This window comes from Pseudonaja textilis, chromosome 15 (genome assembly GCF_049901715.1).
Source record: "Pseudonaja textilis isolate UNSWEBS1 chromosome 15, rPseTex1.2, whole genome shotgun sequence".
NCBI classification, from domain to species: Eukaryota; Metazoa; Chordata; class Lepidosauria; order Squamata; family Elapidae; genus Pseudonaja; species Pseudonaja textilis.
In genome coordinates, this window is record NC_142004.1 from 6,844,604 (window position 1) to 6,866,927 (window position 22,324).

The 22,324-nt window shown below is 43.2% G+C and overlaps 1 protein-coding gene across 1 annotated transcript in view; it reads right to left on the reverse strand.

The window, feature by feature from the left end:
* Window positions 1-761: 761 nt before the first annotated feature.
* The window catches only part of GNB1L (G protein subunit beta 1 like), a 195,262-nt gene continuing 173,699 nt past the window's right edge, over window positions 762-22,324 (reverse strand). The window contains exon 8 of the transcript XR_015739632.1: window positions 762-784. The gene's annotated coding sequence lies outside the window, so the exon portion shown is untranslated. The remainder of the gene's footprint in view (window positions 785-22,324) is intronic.

Here is a 22,324-nt window from a genome sequence, read left to right on the forward strand (position 1 = left end):
GGGTTCCTTGTCTCGTCCCATTAAAGTCTACTGCCAGCCGTGGTATGCTTCGGGGGCCCCGGGCAGAGTGGAAACCTATGAAGAACGGTTGCAGTAATTGGGTATGGCTAGTCACGGTGGCTCAGTGGCTAAGACGCTGAGCTTGTCGATCAGAAAGTTTGGCAGTTCGAATCCCGAGCGCCGCGTAATGGAGTGAGCTCCCGTTCCTTGTCCCAGCTTCTGCCAACCGAGCAATTCGAAAGCACGTAAAAAATGCAAGTAGAAAAAGAGGGACCCCTTTGGTGGGAAGGGAACAGCGTTCCGTGCACCTTCGGTGTTGAGTCACGTCAGCCACATGACCACAGAGGCGTCTTCGGATAGCGCTGGCTCTTTGGCTTTGAAACAGAGATGAGCACCGCCCCCTAGAGCCGGAAACAACTAGCGCGTTATGTGCAAGGGAAACCTTTACCTTTAGACTAGAGAAAAGAAGGATTGGCGGGGACAGGATAACAGTGTTCCAGTATTTAAGGAGCTGCCCCAAAGAAGAGGGCGTCAAGCTATTCTCCAAAGCACCAGAGCGCCATGGATGGAAACTAATCAAGGAGAGAAGCAACCTAGAACTAAGGAGGAACTTCCTAAAAGTGAGAACCATTAATCAGCGGAATGACTTGCTGCTAGAAATTGTGGGTGCTTCATCACTGGAGGTTTTTAAGGAGAGACTGGGTAGCCACTTGTCTGAAATGGTATAGGATCTCCTGCCTGAGCAGGGGGTTGGACTAGAGGACCTCCAAGGTCCCTTCCAGCTCTATTCTGATTGATTGATTAACTACAGTTTTGCAGAATGCAATTTAATGCCTGTCCGTCTTGTTAGGGTAGCTAACACACAAGGTGATTTGAGCATGGTGGATTGTATTTGACGTGGTGTCTGTTTTGAAATTAGTCATTTTTTGTTTTTGTTAAAAAAAAATACTTGGCATGGGGAAGCCCCAAGCCACTTCCTTATGTTGTCCTGAAAAATAACTGAATAACGGAGCTGTAAGGGACCCTGGAGGTCTTCTAGTCCAGCCTGCTGCTCAAGCAGGAATTTCTGTATCATTTAAGACAAATGGATGTCCAATCTCTTCTTCAAAACCTCCAGAGATGGAGCACCCCCGTTTCTGGAGGCAGGCCGTTCCACTGATTAATTGTCCTCACTGTCAGAAAATTTCTCCTTACTTCTAGGTTGGTTCTGTCTTTGAGTAGCTTCCATCTGCTACTTCCATCTGCAGAATCAGTCAATCCCCTCTTTTCTGGGACAGCCTCTCATGTGGCTATCATGTCCGCCCTAATGTTAGTCTAGGCATGCCTAGTTCATCATACAATGTACCCTACGGATGTTGTGGTTAGCTGGCAGCAGGTGCAGACGGCTGAGGAGAGCAAGGACTCAGATGAGGGGCCAGGACCATCAGGGAGTGGACTGCTGCCTTTAGAGATTGTGGGGGCTGGCAGCAGCGACGAGAAGGTTCCCAAGGAGCCTGTGCCAAGTGCATGTGCACGAAGGATTGCTCGGAGGAAAGAACAATTACAGCAGCACAGGCGAGTCGAGAGTAAGGCTGCAAGGTCATGGCCCCTCCCTCAAGAGGATAAAAGCCAGGTTTGAAAAAACATTCGCTGCAGAAAGCAAAGAAGCTCTGAAGCTCAACTTGTGGACATCTTAGTTTGTGAATCTTGTAAATTTGCTCTTATCTCTGTTTTTTTTTGGCAGCCTTGACAAACAACTTGGCAAGGCTCTTTCTTGTTGGAGATAACTGTTGGAAAGCAGCCTTTTATCTGTAAAGGAAGAAGCATTCGTGATTAAACCTTGAAAGGTGGGGGCTGCTGCCTTTGTCTGTGTTTGCTCTCTGAGAACCCGGTTGGGTCAGAACAACGGAGCCTTCATCATCTTCGCTGCTTTCCTGAGATAGTGATGAAACCAGAGCAAGCAGCGTTTCTGTTTCACACCTGTCCAGGTAGCAGGCCATTGCCATGGAAAATTTCACCACTCAACGCACAAGATGCAACTGGCTCGGGTGTGAGTTTGGTTCTTGGAGGAAGGACCTCTCGTTTGAAGAGCCTTGAAAGCCAGACGCAACTCAATTCCAAAAGAATAATAAGCAGGCTCAGGAGAGTGTTTGCACGCCTGTTGAACGTGGAAACCGTTTCGATAGGATCAACAGTGTGTGTTTGTGCGCGCTTGTGTAAAGAGAAGGCGGGGTGGGCGAGGGAGGGTCTCCAGGGCTGCTGTTCACTCGGTGGTTCTCTTGTCAAATCCCGTTGGCTCCCTTTGCACCCCAAAGAGGAGATGTGACGGAGCTGATGACAACCGAGCCAGGAGGCCAAATAAAATACCGGAATCAAAAAGCGCTGAAAGATGAGAACAGGTGAACTGTTAATAATAAAACCCCAGCTCCGTCTTGTCTGTGATGGGGACAATGGACGATGAAGAATGGGCGGCCTTTGCTTATCATCCAGCTGGAATTATAAATATATAGGCATGTTTTGTGCCCAGCTTTCCACTTGTTGCTTTTTTTATTGCTTTCCACGGAGTTGTAACCAGTCCTGGGACACGATGTCCAGGCTTCCTTCATCTTTCTCCTCCTCCTCCTCCTCCTTTTCCTCTTCTTCTTCCTCCTCTAGCTCTACTTTTTCTATTTTGAAAAAAATCTCCTCCTTCTCCTTCTTCTATTTCTCATCCTCTTCTTCCTCCTCTCCTCTTCCTCCTCTCTACCTCCTTTCTCCTTCTCTTCTTGCTCTACTTTCTCCATTTTGAAAAAAAACAACTCCTCCTCTTCCTCTCTACCTTCTCTTTCTCCTTCTCCTTCTCCTCTTGCTCTCCAATTTGAAAAAAATCCTCCTCCTTTCTACTTCCTTTCTCCTTCCCTTTCTCTTTCCCCTTCTCCTCCTCTTGCTCTACTTTCTCCCTTTTGAAAAGAAAAAACTCCTCCTTCTCTTTCTCCTCCTCCTCCCTACCTTCTCTTTCTCCTTCTCTTTCCTCTCTACCCGCTCCTTCACCTCTTTCTTTACTTTCTCTTTCTCCTCCATTTTGAAAAAAAAAAACCTATTTTCCCTCTTTCTTCTTCTCCTTCCTTCCTCCTTGCCTCCTCCTCCTCCTCCATTTTGAAAAAAAAAATCCATTACTGTTCCTTTCTCCTGCCAATGGTTCATTGGAGATAATCTGGAAATTGTTACAGAAACTCCTCTCATCTCTGCTCTTTAACCAGAACAGAATAAGAGGCATGGTCATTATTTAATTTTCTCCCCAAATCGGAGTCTCGGTTACTGTAAATTACTCTAGTCCAAAAATGGGATGCAGCCAAACCTTATTTTCTACTTCTTCCTCAAGTTTTCCTAACATGACACGGTTACTAGTACCCAAGGCACAGTTTTACATCTTTCATAAGACACAGATTTAATTTGGACATGCAATCCACAAGTAATTGTATTAAACATTGCACCTATGTAGCCAACGAGATGGGTTTGCAAGTACGCGAAGCTGCAGGAGAAATCATTACAGTGACTCTAACCATGGTTAACACGTGTTTTGCTCATGTTTCTGTGCCATCACCGGTCTTCTGGAAAAATCTCCACTCACCCACTCCCCGCATATAATAGAACCCAAATTTCCCTGCTTTTAGAAAAGCTTAAGGCTCTAGGGTTTATTTTTGGGCTAACATTGATCTTAACCTCGTAGTAAGATGGGCAGCAAATAAATTTAAGAAAATAAAATATTTTGGGCACATTGCTTGTGTTGGGAAGTCTAATAAACACGAGGTGAATGAGATTATACAGATTAACAGAATTGGAAGGGACCTTGCAGGTCATCTAGTCCAACCCCCCCCACCCTCAAGCAGACCCTACACCATTTTTGACAGATGGCCGTCCATGAATCACTGAAAGGCAGCAACTAGCTTCTAAGCTAATCTCTTTTAAGCCTGTTGTGTTAGTGTAGCTGTTGAGGCACATACCAAGAGTTGTGTTATTTATAATCCAGGATCAATCTGTTGAGAAGAGATAAACCTGTGATAACTAAGTGTGGCATCTGCTAAAGGCCAGGCGTGTTACTGATAACCAAAAAATTTGAACCCAGCAAGACAGAATGGTCGTCTCGTAGCTGTTGATATCTGCAAAGTAAATCTTGCTCTTTTTCAAAGCATGGCTAAAATTCCCTTCCTTCACCACAACCCCTTTTCAACTGTTTAACAGAGTTGGAAGGGACCTTGGAGGTCTTCTAGTCCAACCCCTACTCAAGCAGGAGAACTTATACCATTCTGGATAAGAGGCTGTCTAGTCTCTTAGCAAATATTATTGTAATTTTGGCAGTTTGGCCAACTGTCCTGGTGGGTCTTGTGGACAATTTCCTCCTGAGTATGAAAGAGGGGAGAATAACAGAGTTGGAAGGGACCTTGGAGGTCTTCTAGACCACCCTGTGCTCAAGCAGGAGACCCTATACCTCGCCTTGTGGGCCCCAAGTTTTCAAACCTTGATATATCGTACCATTTTTTTAAAGTAACACCCAACTCTCCTTTATTTGTATTAAAGCAATTGGGTTCATTTGTTTTAATATTGTAACAAACAATAAAGGTAAACAAGCATTCGATAATATGCCACAATAACTTTTCAAACACTGGACATAGCTCCAGGCTCTGTCCTATTCAAACATCCCCATCCTGTCTGGTTTCCCCCAGACTGAGCCCCACTTTTAAATCTTTGCCTATAAACTCAAGGAAGCCCCTCTGTTCTCAGACATCTGGGTGGTAATATCTGGATTTGTGGTAATAGACATTTATCATCTCTTATATGCTTTGATTGGTATTTATTTTGCTTTAAAAAGTTAGTCCCCGTGGTAGAATGACAGATTAACAGTCCCCAAGCCCACTCATCTGTTTACTCCTCATTTCGGCAGGTTTCACAGAAAAATATTTCAGTTTTGGAAGGTCTTGAGTAGCAACGCAGCAAAGTTATAATTTACAGTGTCTGCAGAGCTTTAGGTTAGATTCCAACACAGAGGAGAAAGTGGAGCCGCAGATATTTCTTCTGCTCACATCCTGAACAAGCTCCGACAAGTCACAAAGTCCACTTGGACAACGCACTCATTATTGTCACTGTTATTGCCTGTGGGATTCTCTTCTCCTTCTACTCACGCAACCAGCCCAAATGGAGAAGTCTGTCAAATGGAGGAATGTCTATGGAGGCTCCCAATCTTCCAGGTCACCATTGTCCCAAAGGTGCTTTTGCAAAACGCAACTGGACTTTCTTGGTTTTCTTTTCTTGAAAACATTTCGCTTTTCATCCAAGAAGAACCAAAGAAGCTTCTTGGATGAAAAGCGAAACGTTTTCAAAGAAAACAACCAAGAAAGTCCAATTAGCTTCTGAAAACCAAGCCCAGTCCACGAGGATGTTTGGGAAGACAACGGAGGCTGGGAGCTGAGGAAGACAGAGGGGGACAAAGCAAGATTTACGGTGGCGACAAGGGATGAGTTGTTGCAATCTCCCCCTAATCCTCTTCCCGGAGGGAGCTGAAAGCTGTGGCGAATTGGGAAGAAGAAAAGAATTCATCTGGATCAAAGGTCTAGTTTATATGTCACATTTCCCATCGGGGCCAATCCTAAAGTTACAAGATTGGACCATCCAGAGTACGTGTTTCCCAGTGGCGTTTATTCGGCCTGGTGGTGCCTCTGATCCCAGAATTAAGAAGAGTTAATTCTGGAATCAGAGTTAATACCCCGGACAATTAGGAGACACCGATAGCATTTAACTTCCACAAATCCATCAAAGCAAAAGCCTTAAAGCCACCTAGTTGCATCTTGGTTGTAGTGATAAGCCAAGGACTTTTTTTTTTTTACTCCATCCCATCATTCATGTCAGCTTCTTTGCATGACCTGAGTTGGGCTCCTGGAACAGAGGGAGAAAGTTTCTCTGATCCACACTGTAACTTGGTTTCATTTTTTAAAAATTATTTTTAAAATTTTAATTATGAGAATACAACACAAAACATCCAACTTAGCCTTGTTATACATAAATACATTTTACTTAATCATTTATAATCTCCTTATTTAACATATTGGTTACTAATTAATCTAATCATAACTACTAAATTTTCGACCTTGTTTTCTGCTGTATAGCCACTGATAAAATTTATTCCATATTTTATAATATTTAGACTCTCCTTTGTCTTTTATTTCTAAAGTTAACCTATCCAATTGTGCACATGCCATAATTTTTCTTATTATTTCTGTTTCTGGAGGTATGATTTAATTTTTCCAATATTGTGCATATAATATTCTAGCCACTGTCAATATATGTACTATTAGATACATTATTTCCTTCTTAAATTAAATTAAATTAAAGTTGGTTTTCATTCTGATGTATTAGACTTATATGCCGGCCATCCCATCTAACTTGGTTCCCTGGGGTAAGCCATGAAATGGGTTGGATGGGTTTGTGTTTAACTGTGCCCAAAAAGCCAATGAAGACCTAGGCTGCATGAACAGAGGGATAGAATCAAGATCATGTGAAGTGTTAATACCACTTTATAAGGCCTAAGTAAGGTCACACTTGGAGTATTGCGTCGAGTTTTGGTCACCACATTATAAAAACAGACATTGAGACTCTAGAAAGAGTGCAGAGAAGGGAAACAAAGATTATTAGGGGGATAAAACATATGAAGAACAGTTGCAGGAACTGGATAGGTCTAGTTTAATGAAAAGAAGGACTAGGGTGACATGATAGCAGTGTTCTAATATTTGGGGGGCTACCACAAAGAAAAGGTGATCAACCTATTCTCTAAAGCACCCGAAGGCCAGACAAGGAATAATGGATGGAAACTGATCAAGGAGAGATTCAACCTAGAAATAAGGAGGGATTTTCTGACAGTCAGATCAATCCATGGAACAGAAGTTGCCTTTCGAAGTTGTGGGAGCTTCATCACGTTCAAGAGGAGATTGAACTGCCGTCGGTCAGAATTGGTGTGGGCTCTCCTGCTTGGGTGGAGGTTGGACTAGATGACCTACAGGATCCCTTCCAACCCTGTTAATCTGAATCTATCTAAGATGATCAAAGATCTGGAGATTATCAAAAAAAAAAGACCCAGCCTAGAATTAAGGAGAAAATTTTTGACAGAACAATTCATCAGTGGAACTACTTGACTCCAGAAGTTGTGGATGCTCCAACACTGGAAGTTTTCAAGAAGAGATTGGACAAGCATTTGTCTGAAATGGTACAGAGTTTTCTGCTTAAGCAGGGGGTTAGACTAGAAGACCTCCAAGGTCCCTTCCAACTCTGTTGTTTTCTTTTTAAACAAAGTGTCTTGTTTCCACTTTCAATTCCATCCCAAGCCATGGTCCGACAATTTTTTTCTTTTCCCATTCTTTTGCTCAGAAGAGAGTTTCCAGGCCTGAAATTGTAGAACGGCTGAAATTATGTTTGAACAACTGAGTTGAGTAGAAGAACTGGTTCGTCTGGGCGAAGAGAGCCCTTGTCTACCAACCATGAATACGTCAACTTCAAAAAGCCACCTGGTTTCTCATTTCTTGTATTGACTGTAAACAGGACTTCTAACAGGCTGGCTGGGTGGTATTGAAAGAAAGGCAGGAGCAGAACGATTGTAACAGGAAAATTGGGCCCGAAAGTGTGAGAACTTTCTACGCTCTCATGCGTCGTCTTTTCCCAAAAGAGAGCGGTCTGCTTTCCTTCTCCAGGTCGTCCTCAACCTGTGACCACAACCGAGCCCTCAAATTTATGTTGCTAAGTGAGAAGTTGGTTAAGGGAGTTTTGCCTTATTTTACGATTTTTCTCGCTGTGTTTGTTAAGGGAATTTTAAATTAGTAACTCGATTGTTAAATGAACCTAGTTTCTCCATTGGCCTGTCCAGAAGATCGCAAAAGGGGATCACAAGACTCTGGGACACTGCAACTGTCATAAATGTGAGTCGGTTGTCAAGAGGTTGTAAATCACGTGAGCGTGGGGATGCTGCAATGGTCATAAGTGTGAAAAATGCCCAGAAGTCAACTTTTTCAGCGCTGTTGTAACTTTGAACAGTCATCACATGAACTGTTTGTAAGTCAAAGGCTACCTGTATATTTTGAGGGAGATTTTCTTCAATATTTCTTGGAAGAACATTAGTCTGACTTCTTTTTGCACCCTGTTTCTCCTTTCCAGTACCAACCCCTAGAAGATATCATATTGGCCACTCTCTTCTTCCAGGAGTCGCAATTTGAAAGGAGAAATTTTTGTATCTCAGAGTTGAAGTGTGGGCTCCTTGGTGCTCTCCGAGTTTGGTGGTTTTCTTGCAGACGTTGCATTACACAAACTAGACAACATTATCAGTGCTAGTGATGTGCAACCAAGCTCAGAGACCACCAAGGGCTCCACAGTCCTCCTCCTCCTCCTCTCCACCCACCCACCCTTCTACCACTGATGATGTTATCTAGTTCGGGTAACGAAACATCTGCAAGAAAACTAGGAAGATGACAGAATACCAAGGACTCTTCAGATATAGCTTTGATGTCAGTTTTGGAAGCCATACTGAGACCAGATGCTCCCACGCTGCCACATTTTTGAGACTGGGAAAGTGGGAGGGGGGAATTTCTTGGAGTGTATGTAGTTAGACATAATAACATTCTTTTTCTAATTCAAGGTCATGTTAGTTTGCGCCTAAGTGAGGGGAAGTCTCAAGTTGGGACGGATGGTGATTGGGCCATGTGATGTGATGATGGGTGCAGGGGGTGGATTTTGTAGTTTTTACTTATTGCAAGGAAGCCCGGAAGTTTCCGCTTCGGGATTCCCCAGAAGTGCCAGTTTACTATCCAAATAAAAAATTTTTTTTTGAGAAGATGCCTGTCTTGGAGTTATTGGTTGGAATGGAGGGTTGCTGGAATGCTGATGTTTGGAAATGTTTTTCTCTCTCTTGTTCTTTGCATTTTTTATACTTAGTTTTCAACCAGAGGGCAATACCCTGAATTTTAGAAAAGTGGGGAAAAATAACAGGTTACCATAGTGCATGACACAAAACAAAAATAACAGGTGGAAAGGAAGGAAATCCAACCCAGAAATAAGGAGGAATTTCCTGACAGTGAGAAACATTCATCTGTGGAATAGCTTGCCTCCTGGAGCTGTGGGTGCTCCATTGCTGGAGATCTTCCAGAAAAGACTGGACAATCCTTTGTCCAGGATGGAATAAGGTCTTCTGCTCCAGGGAAGGGGTTGGACTAGAAGACCTCAAAGCTTTCTTCCAACCGTATAACTCTATGAAGATGGGATCAGCTATGCATGCTGTAGAGAAGCATCTCAAGGCAGGTGGAATGACTGCATAGATGATACATTGGATCAGACCAATGGCAATTATTTTGGCTGCTGGAGAGAGAGATCCCATATAACTCTTCGGATGTCTTTATTGAACATGGTTGTGTTTTTCTTCCAAGCAGCTGTAATATCATTCTGAATTGGCAAAGCCGATTCGCACTTCCCGCACAAAGCTGCGTTTTGGGATTCAGGCACACAGACAAATGGCTTTTTCACAATAAAGCCCTTTTCCCTTGCTAATGACTGTTGACTTTTGCTGGTGGGAATTCCCTGGAATGAGACATAATGGTGTGCCAGAAAGTCTGCCCGGAGGCCGCGCAAAGAATATGTTGATGGGAAACCTCCTAATGCAGACTGAGTCTAGCTAGCCTGACACAGGTTGAGATAGATGTAGTTGTGCCAGGGATGGGATGGCCAATCATTGTTAAGGACCCAAACACTTTGGTTTCTCTATTTCTCTCTATCCTTTTTATCTATCTATCTCTGCCTATCTACCTCTGCCTGCCTGCCTGTCAGTCTCTCTGTCTGTCTGTCTCTCCATCTATCTATATATGTTTCTGTTTCTATTTCTACCTCTATCTGTCTCTGTCTCTGTCTCTCTGTCTCTCTCTCTCACACACACAAACACACACTTACTGACTGTCATGATTTATTACCATAATTCTGGGCTCAAATATTTGTAAGCTAAGGACTACCTGTATATTTCATATATAGAACTACACACACACACACACACACAGAGAGAGAGAGAGAGAGAGAGAGAGAGAGAGGTGTGTGTATAAATATATAAATACAGTTATAAGGTCTATTTATGTAGGTATTATACCCATACCCCAAACACGGAAAGGAAGTAAGACAAGGAGGAATTCTCAACTCAAGCTGACGAGGGAGGATGACCGCAGGGCCTCATTGTCTACAAGGATGTTGTGTGCCGCTCTGCAAACACACTTCTGACGGCCCAGAATAATTTATGTATGGCCTCGAGCTATGGTGCCGGAGATCTGGAATGTGCCCAATTCACAGCCATTCAACCAAGCAAAAATGACAGGAGTCATCCAAGTTTCTCTTCCCTTTATGGAAAAGCTTCACACTGGCATCATTTATTTGAAATAACGTCATGGCCATTTTTTGTCTTCTTTCCTTGTCTTTGTCAAAGTTCTGATCTTGCCACCTCCATTTCCTCCCCCCCTTTGGTCAAACTTGGAGAAAAATAACCCAGGAATGGGGGCAAAACTGCCTGCTTTTATTAGTCTAGTCTGCTTGGGCCAAACTGCACATTACTTCAGCGATATTCTTTGAACTTCCAGATTTTGGTCTTATTTATGCTACTTATTGGGTCCAAGGATCTCAAAATCCCACTGATCCACCCTTCATGTTGCACTAATTCCACTTTAGCAAACCTTTTTAGAATGGAAAAGTAATTTAGAAGATTTTCTTGGACATCCCCAGGACTTCACAGCCTGCTCTTCTGTTTACATGCTCTCTCTTTTCCCAAAATATCAATATTTATTAGCTGGACTGACAAGAGTTACGATCCAGGAGGAACATACAATATGGAAGACATGCAGGGAAATGTTCTGTTTGGTGCAAGTGAAGAGCTTAAAGTGAATTGAAAGAAACGAGCTGCTTTGTTTGTCTGGATGCACAAATGTGCAAATTTTAGTACGGGTTGTTGTTCTGAAATAAACACTTGGCTCTCCAAGAACAGTACAAGGATAGCTTCAAACCAACACAACTGTCAAATATCACTTGTTATTCCCCATTCCAATGGAATGTCCCAAAGATATACGTGTGGGTTTTTTTTTTTTTACCTTCATTAACAATGAGCGAAAAACTCAAACTTGGTCAACAGGTTACTGTTTTAAGTGTGCAAAGTTGTGTCTTGTACGCAGCTCTGTGCACCCAGCTCCTGGGGAACAAAACTCTTCCATGGTTAGCTGACAGGCACAAAAGCAGAGGACTTTTAAGATGTGAGTTTGTCTTCAGAATTATTATTATTTTTGTACAGGATCTTAGATTTCAAGGGAGTCAACTTGCAGTCACTGAAGAAGATGATTTTTAAAAAAAGAAAAGTTCTCTCTTTCCTCCCTCCTTCAAATGTCGAATAAAGAATTCGCTCGAATCAGTTTACCAGCTTGTCTACGACTTGTGCAGCCGGCATTCACAAAGTCAGCAAAATCACGGGCGCTATTAGTCTGAGGTCTTCATTGACAGGGGAATTAAGTGTCTGTCTGGCCAATGGCTAAAAAATAAATAAATCATTATTTCCAATGTTGCTTCGGTTTGATTCTTTTGATGACCATGAGCAGATGGGATTTGTTCAAATCCGCTACAAATCTGTTGATCAAATAAGTCAATATAGATCTGGAAAAAAAAAGAACAGAGAAACAACATCTTCTCTGCAACAGAAAGTTTCTTGCTTCCAGGACACAGTTTTCTTTTTCTGAATTTTGCTTTTTTTGTTTCGTTTTGCAAAACGACGGACTCTCAAATGCCGTTGAGCTTCCAAAATTGTATCACGTTGCCCAGCTACAAATATATAATTTTTGATGGTGTGATCTCTGCTTTTTTTTACTGAAGAATAAGATTCGAGTTGGAAGTTTTTCTGTTTTTTAAAATATATATTTATTATGTTTTATCAATGAGAATAAAATACAAAACTGAAAAAAACTGAAAAAAGCATGCATCCAACAGTAACAACAACAAAAAAAGAAAACAAAATTGTGTATTTAAAAGAAAAGGGGGTGGGGAGAAATGACCCAAATATCAAATAAGTCCAACATTAAACATAGAAAAAATCCACCCTGGTTGGATGTGAAAAGAAAAATTTAAAAACCCGATATTCTCCTCTCTTTAAATAATGTGTCTGCAAATGATTATAAACTTTCTCATCCTTATTTAACAAGAAAAATGCATAAACAAATATTTCAGATGAAGAGGTCTCTATCTAATAATCAAACAGACCCAACCTCAAATATATATAAAATGTGAAAGAAAGAAATATATGATAAAAAACAACAGTCAACAGTTTAGCCCAAATATTACACTTCAAATCCCTCTGTTAACCGTTGGAGCGGAGTACAGTTTCTGATTGCTAATGTTAATATTTTTTGATAAAAGTTTATTTATTAAATTTATATGCTGCCCATCTCATTCTGCAATGCAACTTTTTGTCAAAAAGCCCCCACAATTGGAGACACCCTGTGAGTCATCCTGGAGGTTTGATCCAACGATGGTCAAACCCACAGGATGACCCCTAGGCCACAATATCATCCTGCCAACTCTGCAGGGGCCTCCTTGCAAGCCACGTCCAAATTCCACACTGGTTATGTTCAGACATAACCATGTCATCTTTCCCAGGGAGGCTTGATGCCTCCTCCTCCTCCTCCTCCTCCTCCTCCTGCAGGGGCGTTTCACGGTAATTAGGGGTATTATTTTCTTCATGTATTTAATGATGCCGTCAAGTTTTCTGTCATGTTACATATCAGTCTTAATTTGACTGGATGTCCTGAGAGCATTTCCTTGGGGTGGGGAGGAAGGGGGAGGGGAGGCATTTATCTTGGAAAAAACCCAAAACCCACCTCACCTGAAGGATCAGCTCGGGTTGGCAGATGCGTAAAGGAATTAATTGCCCGCTAATGAAGCTAATTACCCTCCCGAGGATGCAGGAAGTGACAGCCTCTGCTTGCGTGTCAAGTGAGAGACGATGCTTGTTTGCCCAGAGACCTTGGAGAGGTGGCCCAAGTTCTGGTGGACAAGCTAGAAGGTCCACTTGTCCAAGGGAAACTCCAGGAAGGGGTGAGCTCCGCAAATAATCACCTCCAAAAATCTAACTAACGTTGGGGAAACCTGGCTTCTTTTGAACGTGTGTGAAATGTTTCAGGTTACCTGCTTTTCCATTGCCATGGAAGCATTTGTCTCTACTCTCGTGTGGAGACATGATAAGCTAAGAAAACATTTCATTAACTGGGGGTCTAATTCTAGGAAACCCACCGTATTTCTCTCTGGCGGTGATGATTTCATCTCTGATTTATCGTTCCCAGGAATTTCTTTATTGAGCCCTTGCAGGCATAATTCATGCGCCGGTGCGCCCCATACGAAAGCCGGGAAGGCTGAGGAGTGTAGAGGGGATCAAAGGTGCTTGGATTGCTTCCAGGGCAAAAACATGAAAGACACTTGGATTCTAGTTATTAATTATAGGTGCATCTCGGTGGTTCCTCTGGGGTGCCCACACAAACGGGGGTCTGATTTGGGGTCTTTTTTTGCAGTAGTTGTGAGAGGTCAGTGCCATGATCAGGAGTTGATAGTAGCCACGATCAGGAGTTGATAGTAGCCACAATGATATAATGACTCATCCAGCATAGATTAACTTTATATACAAACATGTGTATGTGTGCATACATGCATATGGACAAATTATTTCACAATACTTTCTGTAGGTTGTATCTGGTTGTCTTCTTCTTCTTCTTCTTCTTCTTCTTCTTCTTCTTCTTCTTCTTCTTCTTCTTCTTCTTCTTCTTCTTCTTCTTCTTCTTCTTCTTCTTCTTCTTCTCCTTCTCCTTCTCCTCCTCCTCCTCCTCCTCCTTTTCCTTTTCCTTTTTCTTCCTTCTCCTCTTCTTCTTCCTTTTCCCCTTCCCCTTCCCCTCCTCCTCCTCCACCACCTTCTCCTTCCTCTTCTCCCCATTCACCCTCCCCTCCTCCTCAATAAACCCCACTCCCTTCTAGCACTGATGATATTACTTAGTTAGATCATGTCTGCAAGAAAACAACAAACCTCAGAGACACCAAGGACCCCATAGTCTTTCTCCTCCTCTTCCTCCTCCTCTTCCTCCTCCTCCTCCACCACCACCACCACTTCAGTATATGGGAACTTGGTAAAGCTTTTTCCCCCAGTGCTTTGCTAATGCAAATGCACCTATATTTTTTTGATAATGTCCTTTTCTCTCCTGAAAAAAAGCATCGAATGCTGTTTGAATAGTATATGCTGAAGGAAACCTGGAAAGAATAGATCAGGCCCTTACTTGTTGGCCAACTTGAAAGGATAGCTACAAAGCAGAACCTTCAAAGCTCAGTCCAAACTGAGATGCAAAGGGTTGAACGTTCAACTTTCCACTTTGCTCCATCTCTGGACTGGCCCGCAATGGGGACGTCCCTCTGGAAATGACGTCCTCTGATTTAGGCAAGGCAGGCGGCCAACACTCACATTAGCCGGCCAGCCTCAATATATCCTCTTGATCTTTCAAAGGTCAAGCCCTTCACTGAAAAATGTGTTTCTGCTTGCTTTCTTCCTCCCTTTCAGATAATGGTGTAGCTAGTGACAAATTTGAGAGGACAAAACTCAGGTCTTTCAGAACATCTACCATTCAGTGGCCTTCAACCAGCTGACACAGCACATCTGGTTTACGTTCCACGTGTTCCGTAGTTATCCATCAAGATGTTTCCTCTTTCCCTTGATACATAGATCCTCACTTTGGGGGGGGAAAATAACCACAGCCATAACAACAAGAATTAAAGACTCAATTCCTTTGCGCCAGAGGAAAACTATGACTGTTGGCTTAACAATGCAGCCACTATAGAGCCTAATTATGCCTCATAAAGGTGCTTTGATTTCCTTTCATTGGTTAGACTTTTATGAGCCACAAAAAAAAATCTACCAGCGCTCAATCAATTAAAGAGTTTTGGTTGAATAATGCTCCAATTCTGTCTTGCTCACCTGAGTAGAAATGTCATGGAAGGCAAGCTTGGATAGATCTTCATTGTTGGCCTATCCCTATCTCTTTTGATCTTCCTTAGCAGGTAAGACAAAACAGGAGCATGTTTTTCCTTGGGGGATTCCTCGAATCGCAAACTTGACTGTATTTTAGCTCTGCGAAGTTGTAGAACATTTGTTTTCTTAAATGGGAGGATTGAAAAGCTAGAGAAAAGCCATCAAGGCCCAATTTGGTCTGGTGGTTAAGGCACGAGGCTAGGAAGTGGAAGCGCTTGAGGTCAAGATCCATGTGGGCTGCGAAAGCCAACTGGGTGACTTTGGGCTAATCACCAGGAGATGGTGAGTTCTAGTCTTGACTTAGCCACAAAAGCCAACTGGGTGACTTTGGGCCAATCACCAGGAGATGGTGAGTTCTAGTCTTGACTTAGCCACAAAAGCCAACTGAGTGACTTTGGGCCAATCACCAGGAGATGGTGAGTTCTAGTCTTGACTTAGCCACAAAAGCCAACTGGGTGACTTTGGGCCAATCACCAGGAGATGGTGAGTTCTAGTCTTGACTTAGCCACAAAAGCCAACTGGGTGACTTTGGGCCAATCACCAGGAGATGGTGAGTTCTAGTCTTGACTTAGCCACAAAAGCCAACTGGGTGACTTTGGGCCAATCACCAGGAGATGGTGAGTTCTAGTCTTGACTTAGCCACAAAAGCCAACTGGGTGACTTTGAGCCAGTCCTCTCTCTCAGTCCAATGCACCTCACAAGATTGTTGTTGTGTGAAAAATAAGAGGTGTATTGGATATGTTTTCCAGCCTTTTCTCTGTAAAAATAATAAAAGCAGGCTACAGATAAATAAGACCTCCTCCTTCCCATTAACTACTAAAGGTTGACTTTTGACTTGGCCTTCACTTCAAGCTGATGCAGACTAGATTCCCAGACCAACGGTCTATTTGGAGAATTTAGCCAGATTCCTTCACACTGTAGGCCCTCTTATTGCCCACTCGAGAAGAAGAGAAAGAAAAGAAAAAAACATTCTGTAAGAAGAGAAAAGTTAAGTGCAAAGAAGGGTGCGATGCTAACGGGCGAGTTGTCAGTTCCAACGGGTGATGGCAAGCTAGCAACATGTGGTCACTGTCAAGAGAGATTTTTGACTCTTGGGAATCCCTCCTCCACTGACCCCTCCCTTGGTCATCAATTATGTCCATGGTCTTTCCAAACTGCCAAGAAATCGGCCGTGCCAAAGATAAAAGCAAACTCGAGCCCCGGTTTCCAGGTCTTTCAAACGTCCAGCCTATAATAACTTCCACAGCCAGAGGAAGGATCTCAACAGTGAGACGGAGGTCAGCTCGGAGAGGAAGGGGGAAGAACAGTTAACAATGATGTAGTAGCTTCTAATGGAAGAAAGCTGGGGAATTAATCAAGGCCCTGGATCCCATTTGTTAATGACAAGGCCAAAGATACTTTTCCTTAATTGCTCCAAGCGGCAACAACTCCCCCCACTACCCCAGAAGAAACCTCAGGTTTTCCAGCCAAGTGTTGTCAGACAGACAAGGTTAAGGGTTGGATTCCAAGGCAGGAGAGGTGTCACTTGAAGAGCCGAGGTAGAACGAAAGAACCACAGGGCTGGAAGAGGACCTCAGAGGTGGTCTAGTCCAACCCCCTGCTCAAGGAAGGAGAACCTTACACCAGCAGTGCCTTACACCAGCATGTTCCCCAGAGAGAACGGCCTTTGAGGGGATACTGAAGAGCTAAGATGACTTTCAATTCCAAGCTGAGGTTGAACATAGGACCATAGGGCTGGAGTGGACCTCTGAGATCGTCTAGTCTAACCCCCTGCTGAAGGCAGGAGAGCTTATACCCACAGCGTCTTCAAGAGAACAGCCTTTGAAGGGATACTGAAGAGCTAACAGGACCAGGTTTTCAAGATGGAGGACTCTGAGGTGATATTCAACCATGGAGAGAGGTGGGTTTTAACATGGCAGATTCCGAGGAGACACTGAACACAGAACACAGATTAACAGAGTGGGAAGGGACCTTGTAGGTCATCTAGTCCAACCCCCCCTTGCCCAAGCAGGACACCGTACACCATTTCTGACTGATGGCAGTCCAGTCTCTTCTTGAAAGCTTCCAATGATGAAAGCTCCCACAACATATGAAGGCAACTTCTGTTCCATGGGTTGATTGTTCTCCCGGTCAGAAAATTTCTCCTTATTTCCAGGTTGAATCTCTCCTGGATCAGTTTCCATCCATTGTTCCTCATCTGGCCTTTGGGTGCCTTGGAAAATACCTTGACCCCTCCCAGAATGAAAGTGGCTATATTCTTGGGGTGAAGGGCTCTACTTTGTGGCTGGATGCTACTGCAATGTTAGCCAACTCCAACAGAGAGTAATAAAGAGGAAGGATTTTCCTGTGGTCCATCTGAGGAACCAAGTGAGAGTTAACCAACATTGCAGTAACATACTAGAATCTTACACCCCATAGTTGATGCTCCTGCATGGGAAAATTAAACCTAGACCAAAAGCACCCACCCCTTTTCCTCCCTGTACCCCCCGCCCAGAATCTGATACTTTAAAATTCTTTCATAATTGATTGTCTGTGCGTACTTGTGTGTGCATTTTTTTAACCTTAAATAATTCCTTTAAGTGTTTACTTTCCATTAAAGTATTAAATATTCTCTAAGTCCATAATTAAGTCCTCTTTGCTCTCATTAAGGTATTAAGTCTTTATTAAACATTGACAAGAAAAAAAATAAGAGGAGAATCAAAAGGAAGAAATCCATGTGCTACCTTAAATTGGCTAAGTCAGGGGCGCATGCATAGATTTGTGGTACTAAAAAAAAGGAGAATATTTGTAGCTCAGGATTGACATGAACAGTCCTTAGTGTTCTCTGAGCTTGGTTGTTTTCTTGCAGACATTTCATTAACCAAACTAGGTAACATCATCAGTGCTTGAGGACTAGCAGTGATGAGTTACCGAGTTTGGGTGATGAATCATCTGCAAGAAAACAGCCAAGCATAGAAGTTGACTCCCACAATGGGCAAAAATTGATGGAGTTAACAGAGATGGCTAAATGGACTGCTTTGATTAATGAAAAAATATATAAATACTTTTATTTCTACCTGGAAACTGCTTCTGCACTTTGTGCTCGAGGTGGAGAAGAAAAATGAAACTTTGATTTTTGGGTTTTAACGATTAGATAGGAAATGACGAGTTTAAAACTACTAAGGTAAAGGTTCCCCTCACACCTACGTGTTAGTCGTTTCTGGCTCTAGAGGCCAGTGCTCATCTCCATTACAAAGCCAAAAAGCCAGCACTGTCCAAAGACGTCTCCGTGGTCATGTGGCCGGTATGACTAAACACCGAAGGCGCACGGAACACTGTTACCTTCCCACCAAAGTGGTTCCTATTTTTCTACTTGCATTTTTTTTACATGCTTTCAAACTGCTAGGTTGGCAGAAGCTGGGACAAATAAACAGGAGCTCACTCCGTTACACGGCGCTAGGGATTCGAACCGTTGAACTGTTGACCTTTCTGATCGACAAGCTCAGCATCTTAAGCCACTGAGCCACCGTGCGGTTAATGTAGAAGTAAAAAAAGAAGTAAAAAAAAGTAAAGTTCTATTGTTTAGAAGTAAAAAGTTGAGGTTAGGTGTAAATGCCTTGTTCTACTGCACCAAAGGGAGTTGAAAGTCTATGCCTTTTCTTTGTTTTTTCCCTTCCCTTTTCCCTCTCCTATTTTTCCTATTATTTACTTTTGTATTTTCTCGGTATGCTACGTTATATAAACCAGAGGTCTCCAAACTTGGCAACTTTAAGACTTGTGGACTTCGAGTCCCAGAATTCTGGGAGTTGAAGTCCACATGTCTTAAAGTTGCCAAGTTTCAGGACCCCTGTTATAAACCAATAAAACTGAGTATAAAAGAAAGAAAACAACCAACCTCGAGAGAAAAACCAAGGAGACCTCCTAGATTTGCAGATTTGTCCAAAATCAAGACTCCACCACAAGTTCCTCCCCTCCTCCCTCCTCCCTCCTCCCTGTAGCATTCAATGCAGGCAGCTTAGCATCCTTACAGATCTGTCCCTGCATGCTCAGATAAAACAGCTGTGCTCTATAACTTGCAGAAACACACAGTACATGCCCAGAAATTTTGGCCTGCTTATCAGAGGTGGTATTCAGCCAGTTCTGACCGGTTGTGGAGAACCGAAAGTGGAAATTTTGAGTCGTTCAGAGAACCGGCCAATGTCACCTTTGACTGGCCCCGCCAACCCCATCTATTCTCTGCCTCCCATTGAGTCCCAGTTGATCGGCTGGGTCTCCTCTGGTTGCCCTGCACAGGAGAACGGAGCTGGAAAGCAGGTTAGTGGGGTGGGGAAGGAATGGGGATTTTGCAGTTTCTTTCCCCTGCCACACCCACCAAGCCACGTCCACAGAATTGGTAGTAAAAATTTTTTGAATCCCATCACTGATGCACAGATCAACACAGGCAGTCTTTGAGTTACAACAGTTTATTCAATTGCCATTCAAAGTCACAAGGGCAGTTAAAAACAATGACATATGACCAGTTTTTCACGCTTGTAACCATTGCAGCATCCCCTGTGCTCACATGATCAAAAACTCGGAGGCTCGGCATTTATGATGGTTGCCATGGTGCTCCTGGGGTCATGTGATTCCCCCTTTTGCGACCGTCTGAAGAGCAAAGGAGCCGGATTCCTTTAACAACTGCGATGATTCACTTAACAACGGTGGCATGATAGGTCTGAAAATGGGGCAAAAGACACTGAACAGCAGTCTCACTTAGCAGCAGGAATTTTGGGCTCGATTGTGGTCGTAAGTCGAGGACTACCTATATTCTTCTGCGATGTGAATGGTTTGCTCCCCCGTCTCATTCCTGCACCCTGCACAAAATTTTATGTGTACGGACGTACTTCAGGGCCTGTAATCCATCCAACATAAAGTCCTTGATTTACAGACCCTGATTTCATGACCTTTTCACACCTGATTTTATGACCTTTCTCCTGTAGTCATTAAGTGAATCCCTGAGAGAGGTGCGGTGGCCTAGAGGTGGAGCTCATGCCTCACATCAGAAGGCTGGGAGTTTGATCCTAGGCAGATATTTCTCTCTCTGGGCACAATGGGAATATATCTGCCGAACAAAACTCCGCTCTGGCAACAGGAAGGGCAACCAGCCAGTAAACACTCAGCTCCATTCATTTACCCAGACTCCACACCACTTATGGATTATGGGGTCGTTAAATGATGCTGATGATTAAGTGAATCACTGGTTACTAAGTGAGACTTCACAGGACTATGACTTGCAACTTTCTCTACTGGCCTTCCCCACTGGGGGAGGTGATTTATGATGGCTGCAAGTGAATGCAGATAATAACTATTAAATGCATGATGGTGATAAACAATTTCTCATGTTCTGTGCTTAGTTAACAACAGGAATCCGTAATAATGAAGTACTTAAAACTCGAGAAGCTAATTAAATCTACCGTTGCGGGCTTACACCCCAGGAATTGCTCAGAGGGGTATTTAAGGGATTAAATATTTATTCCCAACCTAACACACACATAAATTAAATCTAACATGTTTTTTTTTTAATGCGGGTTTTAACTGAACCAAGACAAGCATGGATAAAAAGATAATTAAAATTGTCAAACTTTATTAATTCCATCAATGTTGCCGGCGGATGCTTGCAGATGTCCTTACAAAAAGATTGATTTTCATATTTGAGCCATAGGCGGTTGCAAACACCTGCTTGTTTCCTCGACTTACGGCCATCATGGAGTTCAACCTTTCTGTTGCTAAGGGAGACATCTGTTAAGTGACTGTTACGACCTTTCTTGCCACTGTTGTTAAGTGAATGACTGCAGTGAAGTGAGGAACACGGTTGTTAAGTGAATCTGGCTTCCCCGTTGATTTTGCTAGAGAGAAGGTGGCAGAAGCGGATTGCATGACTCTGAGACATGGCCACCGTCATAAATATGAGTCAGCTTTGATCACGTGACCATGGGAGGGGTACTGCAATGGTTGTAAGTGTGGAAAATGGTCATAAGTCGCTTTCTTCAGTGCCATTGTAACTTTGAATGCTCATCAAATGAATTGTTGAAAGTTGAGGACTACGGTATCTATAATCGTTTTCACTGTCAGAAATGTTCTCCTTGGCTCAACCGAAATATGGAGAAGTCAACCAAATCAGCTTCCTTGAGCTTGTTCTTAGTCACTTCTAAGTTCTTGGGCGAGGTCTTCAAGGGTAGACCTTCCTTATATCATCTCCCCACTGACATCTTTTCTCCATCCCAGGAGCGACCTACTATAATTTTATTATTGCGCCTATTTCTGATGTTCCTGCAGCTGATACAGGAAGAAGGAACAAGAGGGAAGTAGCAGCTGGAACGGGAAAACTCACCTTAGCCAACTGGTCAACTCTTCCCAACCAACTCCCTGTGGAACAATTCAACACATCAACTGACTTATTTAAAATAACTTTAAAAACAATTTTAATTTTGGTCATTCGCCTTTTATTTTGTTCCTCCTTTGGCATCCTTTCTTTTAAGGATTCTGTTGGGCTATTTCTTTGATATTAGTGTGCAGTGACTTTTGTCCCATGGCGAATTGTTCTGCGGTGAGTTGGCTGCAGCCAGTTGGCTATGGCGAGACGGCTGTTGCAAATTGGTCATGGCGAGCTCTTGTAGACCCAGTAGCAACACGTCCTTAGAAATTCACAGAGCTTCAAAGATCCTTAAGGAAAAAATCTAAAAGGGAAGACTCCAAAATTCTGCTCGGTGGATCCGGATTAATTGTTGTGGGCTTTTTAGGTGGACAAACATATAGAGAAATGGAATAAAGCTTTGTAAGAAAAGGCACAAGCCTAGTTCCCATATGTTGTTCCCCTATACTACAAAATCCTGTTCCCTCCCCACCCCACTAACCTGCTTTCCAGCTCCGTTTTCCTGTGCAGGGCAACCCCAGGAGACCCAGCCCATCAGCTGGGACTCAATGGGAGGCAGAGAATAGATGGGGGTGGGGTCAGTCAGAGGCGGTATTGGCCGGTTCTCTGAACTATTCAAAATGTCCACTACCGGTTCTCCAGAACTGGTCAGAACCGGCTGAATACCAACTCTGCTCAAGATTAAACACTGGGACACTCCTGAAAGGCACAGACCGTTCTCAAAACAAACTGGCTGTATATGATTGGTGGACAATGGACAATGAGTGGCCCAGGAGGAAAAGGGAAATTTTACTTAAGCTGCTTTTTGGGTGAGAAAACCTCAGAACTGGCTTCGCTCCTTCTGTGCCCGTGTGGAGTTATCAGCAAAG